Genomic DNA, 20,017 nt, shown 5'->3' on the forward strand with positions numbered 1-20,017 from the left:
AATCTAACATTGTATACTTCCATTGGAGCTTTTCTCTAGAGCCTCTACCTCATCTGAGTCATTTGGCTGGGTACATCATAGGATGACTAGAATAGACCTAAAACTATCTTGCCACCAACACAGTTTTTATAGGAGGGCTTAGTTACTAAAACTAACAAATAAAGAAACAAGAAAAATTGATGCATTTGTATTCAATCTTGAGGAGAATAAGTTAGAATCTTGATTCTATAAAATGCCAACACAGTCCCTCTTCATTTAGATGTTATTTTTGAAGAAAAAGTGTGTTATTTAAGTTAGTTTGCTGCTACCACATATTCTTTCAGAATGTAAGGGAGAGTGAAGACCCTAGCTGCTTCCCATCTTAGAAGGCAGAGGATAGAGACATGTCTGCTTTGTAGAAACGTGCCTGAATTTAACTCCTGTAATGACCCTGGCATCTGTAAATGCAGATTCTTTACCTTCGAGCTGCTACAGATTTCACTGTAGACCATTATTTATGAGGTTACAGAGACAGACTCAGCAGGACTGAAACCTTTAATAAATTTATCATTATATTGAGTGCTTCAAACTATAGTTGCTAGTTATATAATAATGCTCAGTAATGCATATTTAGGTAATTGGTTTATATGAGGATCTATGTTATTTATCAATACAGAGTAAGTAATTTACATTTATGGGTTTTGTTTGTATGCATGAAGTAGCTTACTGAAGTGGAAAGAGTATGGACTTTTGATACAGGCAGACTTGGGTTCCAATTTGAATTTCACCATTTTATAAATATAGGCCTGAAAATAGTTGCATAATGACCACAAGACTTATTTTCCTATCTAAAACTGAATATAATAAAAGCTAACTCAAAATTGCTGTGTAGACAAACAATATAATGTAAGTCAAGTTCACAGCACAGTTCTTGACACATAGTAGATTCTAAAAAATAATTGTTAAGTGAACGAAGTTAGTTTCTTCCTGCTTTTGTTCATTACTCAACCTCTTTAGTTCTTGAAAGTTGTAAAAAATAATATATAGCAGCAGTAACATTTATGAATAATCAAAACAAAATGCTTTCCCTCAAGTAACTCTCACTTGACCAGGACGAGATAAAGCAGAGGTACTGTCTTTGTATAGGTAACAAATATTTTATCTAAGTGATTTAAAATTTTTTTATCAGTGTGTTTGTACACCACACATATGGGTACAGGATTAAGCACTAATACCAGTCAAATTTAGTAGCCTGAGATTGAGAATGAATAGGAGAAAATCTTTTTAACCCAATTGTCTTGATCTAATATCAAAGGCATAATAGATATAAGAGAATTTAGTCAATAATGTTTAACTACCAAGAAGTTAAAGACCTAAACTAAATGTGTGAGATTTTGTTTTTGATAGGTCATATTTAGCAAAGTCATATTTTTTAAGATTCTTCTCAAGTTTGAAGTAATGTTTTGCTATTCTTCATCCGTAAGAAAGAATCTGGTGAAAGAGTTGGACTTTATGTCATTAATCCTAATGCGAATTGCTATTATGTTAAAAAAAAAAAAAGCAACAGACATCCTTAGGTCAGAAAGATGAATCACATATGATTGAGTGAAAAAGTTAAGAAAGAGAATGGAAAAAAAATTATAAAAGTAACCAAAACTGCTAAAAGTAAAGTTATGAATAATTGTGAGAGCCTTTTGTTTAGTGGAATAAACTATATCTTTAAGAAATAATGATAGTTATTAATTTTAAAAGGGGGTTTCTTAAAATTAATTACCCAAATGTATTGCCTTTTTCTTTCATTATGTATCTTTGATAACATCACCATTTATCAGAATATGCATTTATTAAATGTCTACCACACTCATGCAAAGAGGCTGCCCAGGCTGCCATGGCATGGATACAATGGCTCACATAAGTAGAATAAACAAGGGCCAAAGCTGGAAAGGTCAGAATTTAGAAGGGTAGTTATTTGGTTTGGGAATTCTGGGACAACCGATCATCTGGTCAAGAAACTGACATGGTTGTGCTTATTCTGAATAGACAACCCTGAATGGTAAAAGCAAACAATCAGCCAACTAAAACAGACTTTGACTGAGACAGATATGATTAGATACTCACTGTGCCTCTTCATAGCTTTGTGATCCTTGGCAAGTAATTACTCATCTTTGAGGCTCATTTTCTGAAAAATGGAGATGATAAGGTTTGTGTCAAAGTATGATGATTAAATGAATTAGGGTATAAAACACTTGGAAAATAAAAGGTGCTCTTTGCATGGCAGTTTTTAATTTTTTTCCCCTAGAACTGAGCTCTGAGGAAGTGCCTAGTAAACATTTCTGGTATTAAATTGAATATTAAACTCTTGGGATGATTATGAGAACATATTTGTTAACAAGTATGAAACAATAACAACAGCAACACAAAATACAAAGCTTGACACATGAAAGGAATCTGTAACTGTTGGCTTCCATTTGCCCCATCTATAAAATAATACTTGGGCTAGATGCCCTTCAAGGTCTCCTTTGGTTCTTAAAATTTTACAATTTAATAGATTCTGATTCTCTTTATAAGAAAGTGTAGCTTCGTGTATACCTTTGTATAAAAAAATTCCCAGTTTCAATAGGGTACTCTATCTGGCTATACACCAAAGGGAAATGCCAAATCCTCCATAAAAACTGATTTTCTGTTTAAAACAACAATAAAATCCCTTTTTCCCTATTCTTCTTGTGCAAGCAAGGAATAAGAAAAATTCAAGAGAAAAATGAACAGGTAATGAACTCAAAGGACATTGAAACAAAGGCGGAAAGAAGATTGAGTGATAATTATAGTAACAGATGGAACTTAAGGAGAAAATAGCAAAATCATGTTTAAAGGCAGAACCACAATGCCTAGATGTGAATGAATGACTGAATATAATAGAGTAGCAGTTTACAGCATGGTGGAGAGAGGAAGAAATGGTCAAAGGAAGGCAGGAAAGCAAGAAACAATACATGAGCTGAGTTTTCTGACAAAAAGAAAGATAAAAAAAACAAACTAAAGGAGAGGATGAAGAGCAGGTAGATAACAGGTTGATATATTTTTTTAACTTGGCTTGCATGCATTGTCTCTATTTACTAATGTGGTTTTTTTAGGATTTAGCCACTGATGACCTGTTCTATTCATGGAGTCATCATCATAAGACTGGTTCATCTCTGACTTACCTTAGAACGACTAATAAAAAAAACAAACAAAAAACAGAAGCAGTGAATTTAAGCCTAATGGAAGAAAAAGTGTAATTAGTATAACTAAAAGGAGATAGTAAAGATTTTGATAGGGGCCAGATTAAAGCACTGTGGAACAATAATGGCTTTTAGGAAGAAAAACATTAATTAAAGTCCCCTTGTATTTGTTTGAAATTCTAGAAGGCAGACTCTTTTAGGGAACAAATAAGATTTCTTAGGCTAGCATTGCCACATTAAAATTTTATACCACTGGGAAAAATGTACGAGCATCATGCTTATGGGTCTCTAAAAACAAATTTAAATCTAAACCATCTGTTAAATAATAAAATTATAATCAAATTTTGACTCAAATAGTTTGCTCTTTTCGCTGGGCAAATTTCTTTATAAAATACATATTACCATTGATAGTAATATGCTATTCCTTTTATTTTGATGAAAAAAAATTTTCTTTAAATTATTTGTGTCTCCTGGATTATAGAATTTCCCCTTGTCCTAAGCATGATGAGACTTTTTGACAGAGTTCTCCTTCCAGAATTCACTTCCATTTGTTTTTAATCCAGTCATCAGATTCTTAATTGCTGATGCTCAGGACAGAGCACATCATTCTTGGTGGTAGCCTGAAGTAATAAAATCTATGCTGTACTTTAGGAAGATTAATTTGACAGCTACGTGTAGGATTGATTAGTGTCTACAAATTTTTACAACATTGTAAAGTCTGTTTAAGGTCAAATTTTTCATTCCAAGAGTCTGGCTTTCTGATTTGGGGACTTTGATTAGGCTTCACCCCTTTTCAGACTTAAAACAAAATCTGCTCCTAGTTTCAGGCTATCTTAATGCCTCGATTATTGCATTGGACAAACTGCAAGATCCTGGAGGAGAGCATTACTCATTCTCCTCTGCAGATCTGGATGGCAGTGGCTGTTCCAACACTGACTGTATTGTAGAAACTACTCAGTATTCCAGACAGTCTTACAGCCTAAGCATGAGAGAGAAAGTGAGGGGAGAGAAAAACAAATAAATATAGAAAGAATGACAGCAAAAAGAAGAAAGAAAGAGAGAGAGAAGGGAATATCAGTTAATGGGCCAATCATAATTATTGTTCATCCACTTATCCAAATGTTTTTATTATTACATGATTTTTTTTTTGCCTGCAAGTGATGGTATTGCCTATAAAAATCCTCACATGTTTATTCTTTAAAAAAACCTGAAAACAATTTTTTCCTAACCATTTAAAACTTGCCAAAAAAGAGTTTTAGAGTATTTTCAAACATTTTTTTTTAAAAAATGTGAAAATGCAACACATTCCTTTTAATTCAGGACCGTTGTGTCCCTTCTGCTCCTATTAAGACAGTATTTGCTTAGTTATTCTTTCTTTCAGATCTCAGCTCAGACATCCTCAGAGAGGGTTTCCCTAACCCTCTCAATGAAGACAAGCTCATAGAAGTGTAAATCTTTTCTTCATGAATTCTTCATAGGTGTAATTTGACCATTTTTAGACTATTTTCATTGCTATTAATTTCCTTACACTGTGAACTCCACGATGGCAGGGACCATGTCTTTCTTTTTCTTTTTAATCACAGTTGTGTTCCCTGCACTCAGTAAGTGCTTGGCATACAGTGGGCGTTCAATAACTGTTTAATAAAATAGTGAAATTTATGACTAGTTTGCTAGACCACTGAAGGACATCAGAGAAAATAGAAATCTATTAGCTGAATTTCAGCCAAACCTAATGAAGGATAAGTGAGAAGGGAAAATATAATGTATTTTTCCCATTTGTAGACTTTGAGTTATCTTTTTCAGCTATGCTTGCTATCGACCTAGAATAAAAACAAACTGAACTTAAAACCAGAATTGCTGAATCATAAAGTGCTTAACTAAATTATCTGTAAGAATAAAACATTGTTAATCATATTTCTGTCACTAAAAATGTTATTAATGGTTATTTTATATTGTTAAATAAGAATTATTGTCAAAATATAGTTTGTTTTATATTCATTCTTATGCTTTTATATTCTCTTATGTATGTTTATTTCAAAATATATATAACGTATTAAAACACTAGTACATGTATGCTTAAGAGTTACAGTCATAGAGCAACTTTATTTCCTTCTCACTCTTTTTAAATCTGCTCAGTGTACCACTTCTTGACCCTGGGTAGAATTTCAACCAGATTCTATAATTTCCTGGTAGCTCTTTATATAGTAGAAGTTTTCTGATTCAATCTTGACAGATACTAATTGCAGTTATTAAAATGTCCGGTCCAAAATTAATAATCAACACTTCAGTTGTATTTGAACTTAAATTCTCCCCACCCCCATTTCAGGTCTGCTTCACTTGAAAGCCTGAGAGGGAGGCAGACCTGTCATGGCCCCCCTTTCGCTATGTCCCATCTTGCTTCTCTCATTAACCAATTCTCCCCCAAACCCAGTGACTTTCCTCTGGATCTTTCAGGATTGGGTGGGACAAGGGAGTGTGGAGTTGAATGAAGAGAGAACTGAAAAGCAGAAAAAAACATACTTAACTATGACTGTCATGTGTTAGCATTTATACTCTCTGGGCTGGTGGACATTCAAAACTGTTTTATTCTCCCTTGTGGTGCTTTTATGCATTTCTCAGAGACTTCTTTATTGCCTTATCTGTGATGTGAACACCAGGTCTTCTGGTTCCTCCTCATATCCTAGGCATTCGGCTGTCCACCATTTGTATTGGCCAAGCCTGACTTCCTCCATGGTTTCCACAGTTTGGCCCTGAATAAACATGCCCCCTTGAGTCTAGCACTAGTATGTGTACTTCACTAACTCCAGGGGACGCAAGTCAAACTTACTTTTTTATTCTCTTAAAGTCTCTTTTATTCAGCATGTGGTAAGAGAAAGGGTTGGGAGAATGATTTTGATCATGCCTTTAACATTCTGCCTTTTTGGCCTAGACTTTACATTGGATTATGGAAGTAATTGATACTTCTGTTTTGTATTTGGTTTTTGGAGCCTCAGTTAGAAAATGAAATAGTCTCATTTTCACATTCTCTGACATATAGTATAAATAAATAAGCAAATACATAAATAAATTTAAAACAAACCCATGTTCAAATATTTTTACTGATAGTAAAGTATACTAAGTGGTTTGGAGACCAGTGCTTTACAATATGGCTTCTCACATTTCTAGAGAATATTGTTACAGGATGTGTTAATAGTTGGTTCTACAAAACAAACAAAGAAATAAAGAACACCCCCCAAAATTTTATGGAAAAATAAGTATTTCTTCTTATACAGTATTTTATTACTCTCTCCTAGAAACCCATAATATTTAGTAATATTATAATAAAGGCTTTGAGAATATAATTTAAAAAACTGTTTTATTTGGACATACCATATGTCCAAGGAAATTTTTGGAGGAGGAGAATTCACCTGCAGCTTCATGTTTTAGTTAATATATTTTCATTTTTTACAACTTTGCTCATGGCTATCTTTAAATGTTCAATCTTTAAATTGTTAAATCCATTGGTCAATTTTCAGTCTTCATCTCACTTGACCAATCAGTAGCATTTGGCATACTCCAAACCTCAATCATTCCCCAACCTCTCAATTTCAACATTTTCTTCACTTCGTTTCCAGACTACCACATTCTCGTGGTTTCCTTCCCACCTCCTGAGCCACTTCTCAGTTATTTTTCTGGTTTATCCTTTTGCTCCCTGATCTTTTAACATTGGAGGCTCCCAGAGCTCTGCCGTCAGATCTCTCCCTCCCTTAGTCATTTTGTCTAATATCATGCTTTTAGGTGCCATCCATGTGTTGATGACTTCTAAATATATATCTCCACCCCAGACCACTTCTCCATACACCATCCATTTGATGTTTCTTCTTGAATAGTTAATAAAAAATTGATCCTGTAATAGGTCCAAACACAAATTCCTGGTAACCACCCCAACACACATGCACACATGCATGCATGCACACACATGCACACAGCCTACTCCTTCCACATTTGTTTCCATTTTATTAAAAGACAACTCTATATTTCCCAGTTGGCTCTTACTCTTCCTTAACTCCACTGGTTCTCTTATATCCCACGTCCAATGCTGAAGCAAACTAATTTGCTTTAAATTCAGAATGATTTCAGAGTCCAAGCACATCTCCACTGTTACACCTGGGTCCAAGTTCCAGTCAACATCTCTCATGTAATCTCTCTGCTTTACTCTCGTCACTACTGCCACTGTGTTTCTGACAAAGCTGGGATGATTCTTTTAAAAAGTATAAGGTTGTTAGAATGATGCATATAAAAAGTAAAAAAAAAAAATATATTGTAACTATGTGAAATGATGGATGCTAACTAAAACTTATTGTGGTAATGAATTTGCAACATATACATATGTCAATTTTTTATGTCATACACTTTAATACCATGCAATATGTTGATATTTCAATAAACTGGAAAAAAACTTTGTCACTCCTCTGCTCAAAATCTCCTATTGAATTCCTATTTTACTCACAGTAAGAGCCTAAGTATTTACAATGTCTTCTCCTCTAAGAGATTCTCCAGTTTTATCTCCTCAACCTCACTTTTACACCCCTTGCTCATTCTGCTCTAGAAACACTGATTTCCTGGTTGATCAGCCTGCTCCAGCCTCTGGGCATTTACTCCTGCTCTTCTGCCATATTGTCTTATTGCTTCTTCCCTCACTCCTTTTAGATCTTTGCTTGTGTCACTGTCTTAGTAAGGCTTTTCTTGCCTACCCTATTTAATATTCCAACACTTCCCTCACTCTGGCACACCCTATCTCCTGTGCTGCTTTATTTTTCTCCAGGGCGCTTATCACCATATCACTTTAGTTAACTTCTATATCATCCTTATTGGATTTAAAATATTTTTCCGACATTATATATAATCATTCATTCATTCATTTATTTAAATTGAGCAAAATTTATATAAATACAGTTTCACCTATTTTAAATACACAGTTTTATAAATTTTGACAAATGTGCACATTCGTTTGACCACCACAATAAAAATAAAGAAAATTTTCATTACCCAAAAAGTGCCCTTTGCAGTGAGTCTCCTACCCCTACTCCTAGCACCTGGCAGCCACTAATCGGCTTTCAGCATTATAGTTTTGCCTTTTCTAGAATTTTATGTAAATGGAGTAACATATTTTGTTTTCCTTTATTTGGCTTCTTTTACTTAGCATAATGATTTTGAGATTTGTCCATTCAAATGAAATAAAATACATGATTTGTTTTTCTGTTCACTCATTGAGGGACATTTGGATTGTTTCTAGTCTGGGTCACAGTGAATAAAGTTGCTTGAACATTTACGTACAAATCTTTGTGTTTCTTTTTAAAAATTTTATATCAGTTTCAGCTATATAATACAATGGCTATACATTTATATAATTTATGAAGTGATCCCCCCAATTACTCCAGCACCCATCTGGCACTACACACAGCCATTAAAAATTACAATAGTTTTGATTAAGTTCCCTGTGCTGTACTCTACATCCCCATGACTGTTTTGTAACTACTAATTTGTACTTCTTCATTCTTTTACCTTTTTCACCCAGTCCTTCAATCCCCCTCACCTCTGGCAATCACCAGTTTGTTGTCTGTATCTGTGAGTCTGTTTTGGTTTTGTTTGTTTATTTCTTTTACTCCTTAGATTCTGCATATAAATGAGATTATATGGTATTTATCTTTCTCTGTCTGACTTATTTCACTCAGCATAATGACCTCTAGGTCAATCCATGTCATTGCAAATGGTAGGATTTCTTTCTTTCTTTTTTCTTTTTTTTGGTGGCTCAGTAATATTCTATTACATATATATACCATAACTTCTTTATCCAATCATCTATTGATGGGCAATTAGATTGCTTTTATACCTTGGGTATTGTGAATAGCGCTGCTGTTATCATAGAGGTGCACAGATCTTCATGAACTAGTGTTTTGGTTTTCTTTGGATAAAGGCCCAGAGTTCAATTACTGCGTCAAAAGGTAATTCTATTTTTGAGGAACTTCCAAATTGTATTCCAGAGTGGATGCACCAATTTGCCATCTCATCAACAGCATATGAAGGTTCCCTTTTCTCCACCTCCTTGCCAATAATTGTTGTTTTTAGATTTATTGATGATAGCCATTCTGACAGGAGTGAGGTGATAGCTCATTGTGGTTTTAATTTGCATATCTCTGATGATTCGTGACCTTGAGCATCTTTTCATATGTCTGTTGGCCATCTATATTTCCTCTTTGGAGAAATATCTACTCAGGTCTTTTGCTCATTTTGTAATTAGATTATTTGTTTGTTTTTTGTTGTTGAGTTGTATGAGTTCTTTATAAATTTTGAATATTAACTCTTTGTCACATGTGTCATGGGCAAATATTTTCTCCCATTCAGTAAGTTGTCTTTTTGTTTTATTGGTGGTTTCCTTTGCTGTGTGAAAACTTTTTAGTTTGATGCAGTTCCATTTGTTTATTTTTTCTTTTGTTTCTTTTATCTGAAGAGATTTATCAGAAAAAAAATTACTAATAGAAATATCAGAGAGTTTACTGCCTTTGTTTTCTTCTAGAAGTTTTAGGTTTCAGGTCTTACATTTAAGTCTTTAATCTATTTTGAGTTTATTCTTATATGTGGTATAAGAATGTGGTCTAGTTTTGTTTTTTTTGCATATATCTGTCCAGTTTTCCCACTATCATTTGTTGAAGAGACTGTCTTTACCTCATTGTATATTCTTGCCTCGTTTGTCATAGATTAAATGACTGTATAGGCATGGGTGCTCTATTCTGTTCCATTGATCTGTGTGTTTGTTTTTCTGCCAGTAACATTGTTTTGATTACTATAGCCTTGTAGTATAGTTTGATATAAGGAAGTGTGATACCATAAGTTCTTTATCCAATCATCTATTGATGGGCAATTAGGTTCTTCTTTCTCAAGTTTTCCGTGGCTATTCAGGATCTTTTATGGTTCCATATAAATTTTTGGATTATTTGTTCTAGTAGTCTGAAAAATGCCATTGTTATTTTGATAGAGATTGCAATGAATCTATATACTGCTCTGGGTGGTATAGCTATTGTAACGATGTTGAATCTTCCTACCCACGAGTACGGTATATGCTTTCATTTATTTGTATCTTCTTCAATTTCTTTTTCCAATGACTAATCATTTTCCAAAAACAGTTCTTTTACTTCCTTGGTTAATTTGATTCCTAGGTATTTTATTGTTTTGATGCAATTGTAAATGGGATTGTTGTCTTAATTTCTCTTTATGATAGTTCATCATTGGTGTATAAAAAGGCAACTGATTTCTGAATATTAATATTCTATCCTGCTACTTTACCGAATTCATTGATCAGTTCTAACAGATTTTTGGGGTGCAATTTTTAGGGTTCTCTCTATAGTATCATGCCATCTGCAAATAATGACAGTTTTACTTCTTCCTTTCTAATTTGGATGCCTTTTATTTCTCTTTCTTGCCTGAGCACTTCCAATACTATGGCTAGGACTTCCACTACTATGTTGAATGAAGCTGTGAAAGTGGGCATTCTTGTCTTGTTCCTGATCCTAAGGTAAACACTTTTAGCCTTTTCCCATTGAGTATGATGTTAGTTGTAGGTTTGTCATATATGGCCTTTATTATGTTAAGGTATGTTCCCTCTATTCCCACATTGCTGAGAGTTTTTATTGTAAATGGATGCTGGATTTTGTTGAATGCTTTTTCTACATCTATTGATATGATCATATGATTTTTACCTTTCAATTTGTTAATGTGGTATATCACATTAATTGTTTTGCAGGTATTAAACCAACCTTGCATCCCAGGAATAAATCCAGCTTGATTATGGTGTGTGATCTTTTTAATGTATTGCCGAATTCGGTTTGCTATTATTTTGTTGAGGATTTTTGCATCAATGTTCATAAATGATATTGGCCTATAGTTTTTTTGTACTGTTTTTGTCTGGTTTTGGAATCATGGTAATGGTGGCCTTGTAAAAAGAGTTAAGGAGACTTCCTTCCTCTTGAATTTTTTGGAATAGTTTGAGGAAAATAGGTGTTAATTCTTTTGGTTTTGTTTGCTATTCTTTTTCTAGTTCTTTTAAGTGTTAAAGGTTTATCAATTTTGTTTATCCTTTCAAAGAATCAGCACTTGTTTTCACTGCTCTTTTGTATTGTTTTTCAGGATTATTTCATTTATTTTCACTCTGTTCTTTATTATTTCCTTTTTTTCTACTCACTTTTGGTTTTGTTTGCTATTCTTTTTCTAGTTCTTTTAAGTGTAAGGTTAAATTGTTTATATGAGTTTTTTCTTGTTTCTTGAGGTAAGCCGATATTATCATGAATTTTATCATGAATTTATCACGATATTATCATGAATTTCTCTCTTAGGACTGTTTTCATAGTTTCCCATAAATTTTGAGTTGTGTTTGCATTTTCATTTGTCTCTAGGTATTTTTTGATTTCTTCCTTGATCTCATTGTTAGGCCATTCATTGTCTAGTAGCATGTTGTTTAGCCTCTAGGTATTTGTGTATTTTCCAGTTTTCTTTTTCTTGTAGTTGATTTCTAGTTTCATACCATTGTGGTGGAAAAGACATTCAACATGATTTCAGTCTTCTTGAATTTCTTGAGTCTTGTTTTGTAGCCTAACATGTGGTCCATCCTGGAAAATATTTCATGCGCACTTGAGAAGAATGTATATTCTGCTGCTTTGGGGTGAAATGCTCTGAAAATATCAATTAAATCCATCTGGTCTAGTGTGTCACTTAAGGCTGCTGTTTCCTTGTTGATTTTTTGTCTGGAAGATCTGTCTATTGGTGTCAATGGGGTGTTATAGTCTCCTACTGCAAGTGTATTACTGTTGATCTCTACCTTTATGTTGGTCAATAATTACTTTATATATGAAGGTGCTTCTATGTTGGGTGTGTGTATGTTTACTTGGGTTACGTCCTCTTGTTGTATTTATTCCTTTATCATTATGTAATGCTCTTCTTTGTTTCTTATTATAGACTTCATTATAAGTCTATTTTGTCTGATATAAGTATTGCTGCCCCAACTTCTTTCATTTCCATTTGCATGAAATATCTTTTTCTATCGCTTTACTGTAAGTCTGTGTGTCATTTGACCTGAAGTATGTCTCTTGTAGATAGTATATGTATAGAACTTATTTTCTTATCCATCCAGCTACCTTATGTCTTTATATTGGAGCATTTAATCCATTTACATTTAAAATGATCATTGATAGACATATAGCTATTGACATTTTATTATTCATATTTATGGTTTTTCCCTACCTGTTTTTTTCTTTTTTCAGAAGTCCCCTTAACATTTCTTGTAATTCTGGCTTATTGGTGATGAATTTCTTTAGTTTTTTCCTGTCTTGGAAGCTCTTTATCTCACCTTCAATTTTAATTGGTAGCCTTGCTGTGTGGTTCTCGTTCGTTTTTCATCACTTTGAATATTTTGTGCCAATCTCTTCTGGACTGCAAAGTTTCTGTTGAAAAATCAGCTGACTTACTTGTAGGAGTACTCTTGTAAATAACTAGGTGCCTTTCTCTTGCTGCTTTTAAAATTCTGTCTTTGTCTTTAAACTTTGGCATTTTAACGATGATGTGTCTTGGTGTGGGGCTATTTGGGTTCCTCTTGTTTGGGACTTTCTGCACTTCCTGGACTTGTACATCTATTTCCTTTGCCAGGTTAGGGAAGTTTCTGTCATTATTTTATAAACAGGTTCTCAATCCCTTGCTCTCTCACTTCTCCTTCTGTTTTCCCTAAGATGCAGATGGTGATACATTTGATGTCCCAGATGTCTCTTAAATTTTTCTCAATTTTTTGATTCTTTTTTCTTGTTGCTGTTCCAATTGTGTGTTTTCTGCTACCTTGTCTTTGTTTTTGCTGATTCAGTCCTTTGCTTCATTTAATCTACTGTTGATTTCTTCTAGTGTATTCTTTATTTAAGTTATTGTATTCTTCATTTCTGACTCTTTTTTTAATGGTTTTTATGTCCTTTTTTATGCTTACTATCTCTCTTTGAAGTCCTCAGCGAGGTTATCTATTCTGCCTCTAAGTTCATTGAGCATCCTTATAACTAGTGTTTTGAACTCTGTCTCTGGTAGGTTACTTGCCTCCATTTCGATTAGTTTTTTATTCTTGGAGTTTTGTCCTCTTGTTTCATTTGTGGCATGTTTCTTTGTTTTCTCATTTTAGTTGCCACTCTGTGTTTGTTTCTATGTAATTAGGAAGATTTGTTATGTTTCCCAGCCTAGGCCAGGTGGCCTTATGTAATAGGTGTCCTGTGTGGCCCAGTGGCACAGTCTCCCTGATCACCTGCACTGGGGCTCTGGGCATGATCCTTGTGTAGGTTGTATGTGTTCTTCTATTGTAGCTAATCCTTGATTGCTGTTAGCATGTCAGTGGATGAGATTAACTCTCGGGCTGACTGGCTATGTGGACTGGCCATGCTTACAAGGCATGACCTGCTGTGTGAGGGCTGACCCCATGGAGTGGAGTTTGCTTGACCAGGCTCATGTACCTGTTGAGACCACCCTTCGGTTGTGCCGCTTTTGGGACTGGTCATGAGGTGCTCTGTTGTGGTCTGATGCCAGCCTCCAAGTGTGTTGATTCTTGGGCCCCTTGTAGGTCAAGGTCAGCAACTGTCTGATTGTTTGGGGCTACCTGGTAGGAGCTACAAAATGATCCACGAATGGTTATTGTCTGTGCTGGATCTGGAGGTGAGAAAGGCCACACTGTGAGTCAAGGTTAGTTATCCCCAGTATTGACCCTGGGGTGGCTCAGCAAAAGGACCATTGCACCCCAAGGCCTGAGGTTTTCTGCCAGTTGCCTGTAAGACCTTGCAGCTCTAAGAGCCTTTGGTTGGTATGGGAGTTGGGTGGAAGTGGGGCACTTGAAGAGGTAAAGAGTGAAGTTTCACCTGGTCAATGCAGAATTAGGTTTTGTTTCCATGCTGAATGTGTGGCTTCCTATAAGTCTCAGATCTCAGCAAGACCAGCCACTGCCCGCTTCAGGCCCACAGCCAGGGAGATCTGTTCATGAAATACTATAGCTCCAGGCATGACTTGTGGCCTGCCACCAAAAGTCACTCCTGGGATGCACGGGCCACGCATAGCTGTGCAAGCTGAGGACTGTTGTTTGCTGTTGAAATCGTGTCCCAGAGAAAGCACAGGGTGGAGTTGGTGGCCTGGCAACAGGCTGCCACGGGCAATTTGTGGGTTGTGTTGTGCGAGGTCTCAGGGAGACAAGGGATGGACTGAGCAGATCCCATCAGGCCAATGCAGACTGCTGCCAGTGCTGAGACTCTTGACTATTGCAAAAGTCACAGATCATAGTGAGGCCAGCCAAGGTCTGCTTCGGGCCCACAGACCCCAGCGAGCTGCCCAAGAGATACTGCAATTTGGGCTGTCACCATTGGCCCACCACCAAAAGTCTCCCCCGTAATGTGTGGGCCACACGCAGGTGGTGTGAGCTGAGGGCTGCTGCCTGACCATGAATGTGCAGCCCAGGGAAGGTGCAGAGTGGGGCTGCTTGCCTTGCAACAAGCCTGCTGCAGGCAGTTTGTGTGCTGGGTGGGGTGGAGCCCAGGGAAACTCAAGGTGGAGTGGGCTGCTCTCACAAGCCATGCAGCTTCAGACTTGGTTGTGTGGGACAGGGTTCAACAAAAGCAAGCTGGTGCCCATCTGCCAACTGCCCTGGAGGGGAGCCTGACAAAGGAGCAATGGCAGCTGTTCTCTTAGCCCTTGCTCCAGCACTGCCCAACTCAGTTGCCCCCGTGTGTCTCTGGCACATCCTGAGTCACTGACCCTCTGCAGGAGTCCAAGGCGAGTGTCTGCAAGCCAGTGTGTCTGTGCGTGGGCCCTTTCAGGTGAGAGGTCTGGGTTTTCAAGTTCCTTCCATCTCACCCAGATGGCCAGAATTCCCATTGATTTTTGCAGTCAGATTTTGTAGAAACTCCTCTTCCCCAGACTGGAACCCTAGGCTGGGAGCTGCTGTGTGGGGCTAGAGATCCTTGTTCCTTCAGGGGTCCTCTATAGCCATACTCTCCCTCCCAGTGCTCAACTGTCACGTGTGGGTCAGGGACCAGCCTGCTTGGCATCTCCATCCTTCCTACTGGTCTCAATATAGCTTTTTCTTTATATCTTCGGATGTATATGTTATGATCAGCTAGACTTCAGGTGGTTCTCCAAGTTGTTTGTTTTGTAATCTGGCTGTAATTTTAATGTGATCATAGAAGGAGCCGAACCCTCTTTTACCTAGCCAGCCATCTTGACTGAACTCCTAAGTGTTTCATTTTTATTGGGTAAATCTCTAGGTGTGGGATTGCTGAGTGATAGAGTAAGTGATATGCTAACTTTACAAGATACTACCAAAGTGTTTCCATAATGAGTACATCATTCAGCTTGTCTTTGTTGTTTCACATTCTTGCCAGCATTAGTATTATTGGTCTTTTAATTTCAGTCATTCTAGTGGATGTGTAATGATATCTCACAGTGGTTTTCATTTGCATTTCCCTAAAGACTAATGAAATTAAACATCTTTTCATGTGTTTATTTGCCATCTGTTTATGTTCTTTGTATTTTAAATCTTTTGCCCACTTTTTTATTGGTTTTCTTCCTTATTATCATATGTTGAATGTTCTTTTCTTATTCTAGGTATATGTTCTTTGTCATATCAATAAGTCGTTTGTAAATATTTTCTCCTAGTATGTAGGTTGTCTCTTTAGTAACATATTGCAGTATTCCTCGGTGTGACTTTTATATATTTCCTTGGCTTGTTTGCTGAGTATCTATGGGTTTATAATTTTCATCAAATTTGTAAAATGTTTGGTGATTATTTCTTTGATTTTTTTCCCTGTTACCCCTTTATCTCTTTTCTCCCTTCCTGGATCCCCAATTACACATATGTTAAATTGTTTGACATTATTTCATAACTTTCTGAGGGTATATTTTTTTCTTCTTAATTCTCTTATCTATGACTTTTATATATTATGTTTTCAAGCTTCCACATCTTCTACAGTGTTTAATCTGCTGAATCCTACCCAACATATTGTTTATTTTAGATATTATAGTTTTTCCCCTGTAAGTTCAAATTAGATCTTTCAGATTTTACATATGTTCTCTTCTTGTGCTAATCTTCTCTTTTATAATCTTGAAAATATTTGTAAGACTTAAACTAACTTTTTTAAGTCCTTGCATGGTAATTCTATCATCGATATCATTTCTGGATCTGTTTTCACTTCAGGTTATAGGACATATTTGCTGCGTTTTCATTCTTGGTAATTTTGACCAGTGGATAAATCTTGTAAATTTTTACATTATTGATATTAGATTTTCTTTGTATTCATTTAAAGACTTTGAACTTTAATATAATATTTTAGAGTGACTCCGTGACTCTTGCCTCCTGGTGTCTATCCCCTTGTATAATTCCCTCACCTTGAATGCTTCTATTCACTAAAATGTAGTAAGATAAAGGGATATCACTCTCTTCACTGGGTTACATTATACATAGCAAAAGTATAAGGATTGTACTCTTCTAATGTTATGTGAAGCTCCATCTTATTAAATGGAGCTAGAAGCTTTCTTTGTGAGCTCAATGAAGAAAGTGGTCATGTTGGTTTGCCTCTGTGGCAGGGAACTGTGGGTGGTATCCAGGACCTGAGGGTGGCCTCAAGCTGACAGAAAACAAAATCTCAGGGACCTCAGTCCTACAACCACACATAAGTGAATTCAGCAAACAACCTGAATAAGCTTAGAAGCAGATTCATCACAGGTAAGCCTTGAGAGGACAGTTAGCCAGGCCGATAGTTTGATTGCAATCTGATTTAAGCTGATAAATTTGTGGTAATTTTTACATTCATGATTTTTCTTGGCTTTAAAAATAGATGAGTGAATTTGAAATAATGTTACTGTATTGTGTAGTTGAATAGTGGTGATGGAGCAATACTTGACACTAGGTTGGCATGAAAAACTTGGTAGAGCAAAAGCTATAGAGAATGAATAAATGACACATCTGTGCCTTTCCACATTTAGAGGGTACACTCTGTGCCAAAGGGAAAATAAAGTGTGCTACAACATTATTTCTCCACATATAAATGGTCTATTGGGAGATAGTGAATGAAACGATGTTTCTTTTGAAATGTTCTAATTTAAAATATTTTGACTCTAAACTATGCTCTTTCCATTAAAGCATTGCTCTACATATGTTATATACAATTTTCTGTACAAGAAATTTGATGGTTCAGTGTATTATGTAGTTTCTAATTGTCCTTGTTTGGAAAGTACAGTAGAATCTTACATTTTAGGATCTTAAAAAATGAGGCAAAGCTAAGTTCCCGGTAAGATAATCACAGAATGATATAGCTCAGTTTTGCTCTCAATAAAATGAAATAATATATCCATCCTTTGATAATTCTGTTACTACAACAAATCTTTATTTGCTAAAAACATTTTCATTAATGTTTTCAGAGATTAAAAATAGCGGAAATTTATTTTTATAATCTTGCTTTGTTTTTTAAAACCTGTTTTTTTTTTCTGCTGCTAGACTGTTAGCCCTATGAGGATAGAAACCATATCTTTTTGTTCATTGATATAACTCCAAAAGTGACACATTCAATAATTTTTTTGCCGTGTAAGTGAAATTTATGTATTATTAACTTACTTTATTACTGATATTGAAATAAGAACATATCATAACAGTGCTCATCTAGATTTTGCAAATTTACTGTATAAAAAGTAGCCTTATCAAATGGTTAAATTGTGTAGGAACAGACAAGTTGAAAGGTATCTCTAATTTAAAAAGAACACATTTACTCATTTAGAAATCTAACTAATTTGATGGAAAAAAATGATTTCCATTGGTTTAAACTACATGAAATCTATACAAAAACATATTTGCACACCGATGTTCATGGCAGCATTATTCACGGTGGCCAGGACATGGAAGCAATCGAAGTTTCCTATGATAGATGATTGGATAAAGAAGCTGTGGTACATATATACAATGGAATATTACTCAGCCATAAGAAGAGATGAAATACTGCCATTTGCAACAACACGATAGACCTCAAGATAATCATGCTAAGTGAAATAAGCCAGACTGAAAAAGTCGAAAATCACATGATATCACTTATATGTGGGCTATAAACCTAAAAGCAACAAAGGAACAGGACAAACAAACAGAGACTCATGGACATGAACTATAGACTAGTGGTTACCAGAGAGTAGTGGGGGAGATGGGGGTAGACATAGTAAAGGGGGTCAAATATGTGGTGACAGAAAGAAATCTAACTATGGGAGGTGAACATACAGTGTAAATATATACATGCCTTACTGTTAAAGTGTATAGCTGAAACTTATTGGATTTCATTAACCAGTGTCACCATAAAAAATAAATAAAAAAATTAAAAAAATAAATAAACTATGTGGAAATCTATTAGAACCTGAAGCATATAAATAAATAATTGAAGTATGTGTGCTTAGCAGAAACAATGTCAAAATATACAGTACAGTTCTTCAGGAAAGCTAAAAACAAGTCACCAGAATGAAATGCAGGTCAAAATTATTCAAACTTCTTCCTCTTGATCAGGCACTTAGAGAAGTTTATGAATGAGGGAAGCTCTGGATAAATTATGGAGAGAGTAGATGAGAAACTAGAGGTGTGGACACCTTCTATCAGGTCTTTTTACGGGGAAAGATTGAGTGAAAGAGAAAGTGTTTTTCTGAGCGAGATCCCAGAGGCTTGACTCTCTTGTGAAATTTCTTGACTTTTCAGAGCAAACATTGCCATCTTAGACAAAAATAAACCATTCCTTTTCCTTTCTCCAGCAATCCCAAGTTACCATGTGCTGTGCTGTGGCTTGCTGAAGACTTTCATGGAGGCATGATTTTATTAGGGTCACTATAAGATGCTCATCTGGTTTCTGTTTGGACACAGGTTACTATGGCTGACCTAAAATATCATGAAAATGTGATAGTACAGTCAAGGCATACATATGGCAAGTTGTCTTTTTCATGTTTTTCGCAATGTTCATTCGCCTTTGATTTATTTCTCCTTGGTTAATTTTCTGAAACATTTTGAAGGTTTTGTTATTTCCTTTTTCTATAATTTACCTGTAGATGTTTTTGGCTAGTGAGTTTGGCTATAATTAGCCATGATGCTGCCCTTCCTGCCAATCATGTTTTCAGGTCTGCTTATGGATACAATGCTGCACTTACTTCCTACCCTCCAGGAAAATGAGAAAAGAATAGATTTATCTTGTTTTGTTTTGAGGAAGACTAGATTCAAACTCACTATCTTGTAGTGCTATCAAAGACAAAATCTGGAAGAAAAAAATATTAGGCCAAAATTAGGATTCTAAGTAAAGATACAGTAATCTTTCCAAACTTTTGTTTTTTGAACCTTACACTATAAGTTTTATTGCTCCTCCTTGTATAGCCTTCAAAAGTAAAAACTACTCTTGCATTACATTTGTAAAGGTTTATGATGAATCGAGTGATTTCTGGAATGGCCTCTCACCTGTGCAAATGTTTATAAGAATAAAAATGAATAAAAATGTTTGCTATAGATTCAAATCTTATCAAAGGCACAAGAAACTACATTTATTCTTGCAGACACTAACATTCTCTTTTAAATGAAAGAAAATATTGCAGTTTATTTATTGGTAAGCATGCTATGCTGTGGTCTCGGAAATCAGCCTTACAATATTATAAGTTATAAAAGAGTTATGGCCTCCAAGAGGCCAGTGGAGACTTTTGTTTTGAGAAGAAAAAGAAAAATAATAATTGAATGAAAAATATTTTATATCTTTCAGATGAAATTTTGGGTAATAAAA

Source organism: Pteropus medius, unplaced genomic scaffold (genome assembly GCF_902729225.1).
Source record: "Pteropus medius unplaced genomic scaffold, Ma_sr-lr_union100, whole genome shotgun sequence".
Lineage (NCBI taxonomy): Eukaryota > Metazoa > Chordata > Mammalia > Chiroptera > Pteropodidae > Pteropus > Pteropus medius.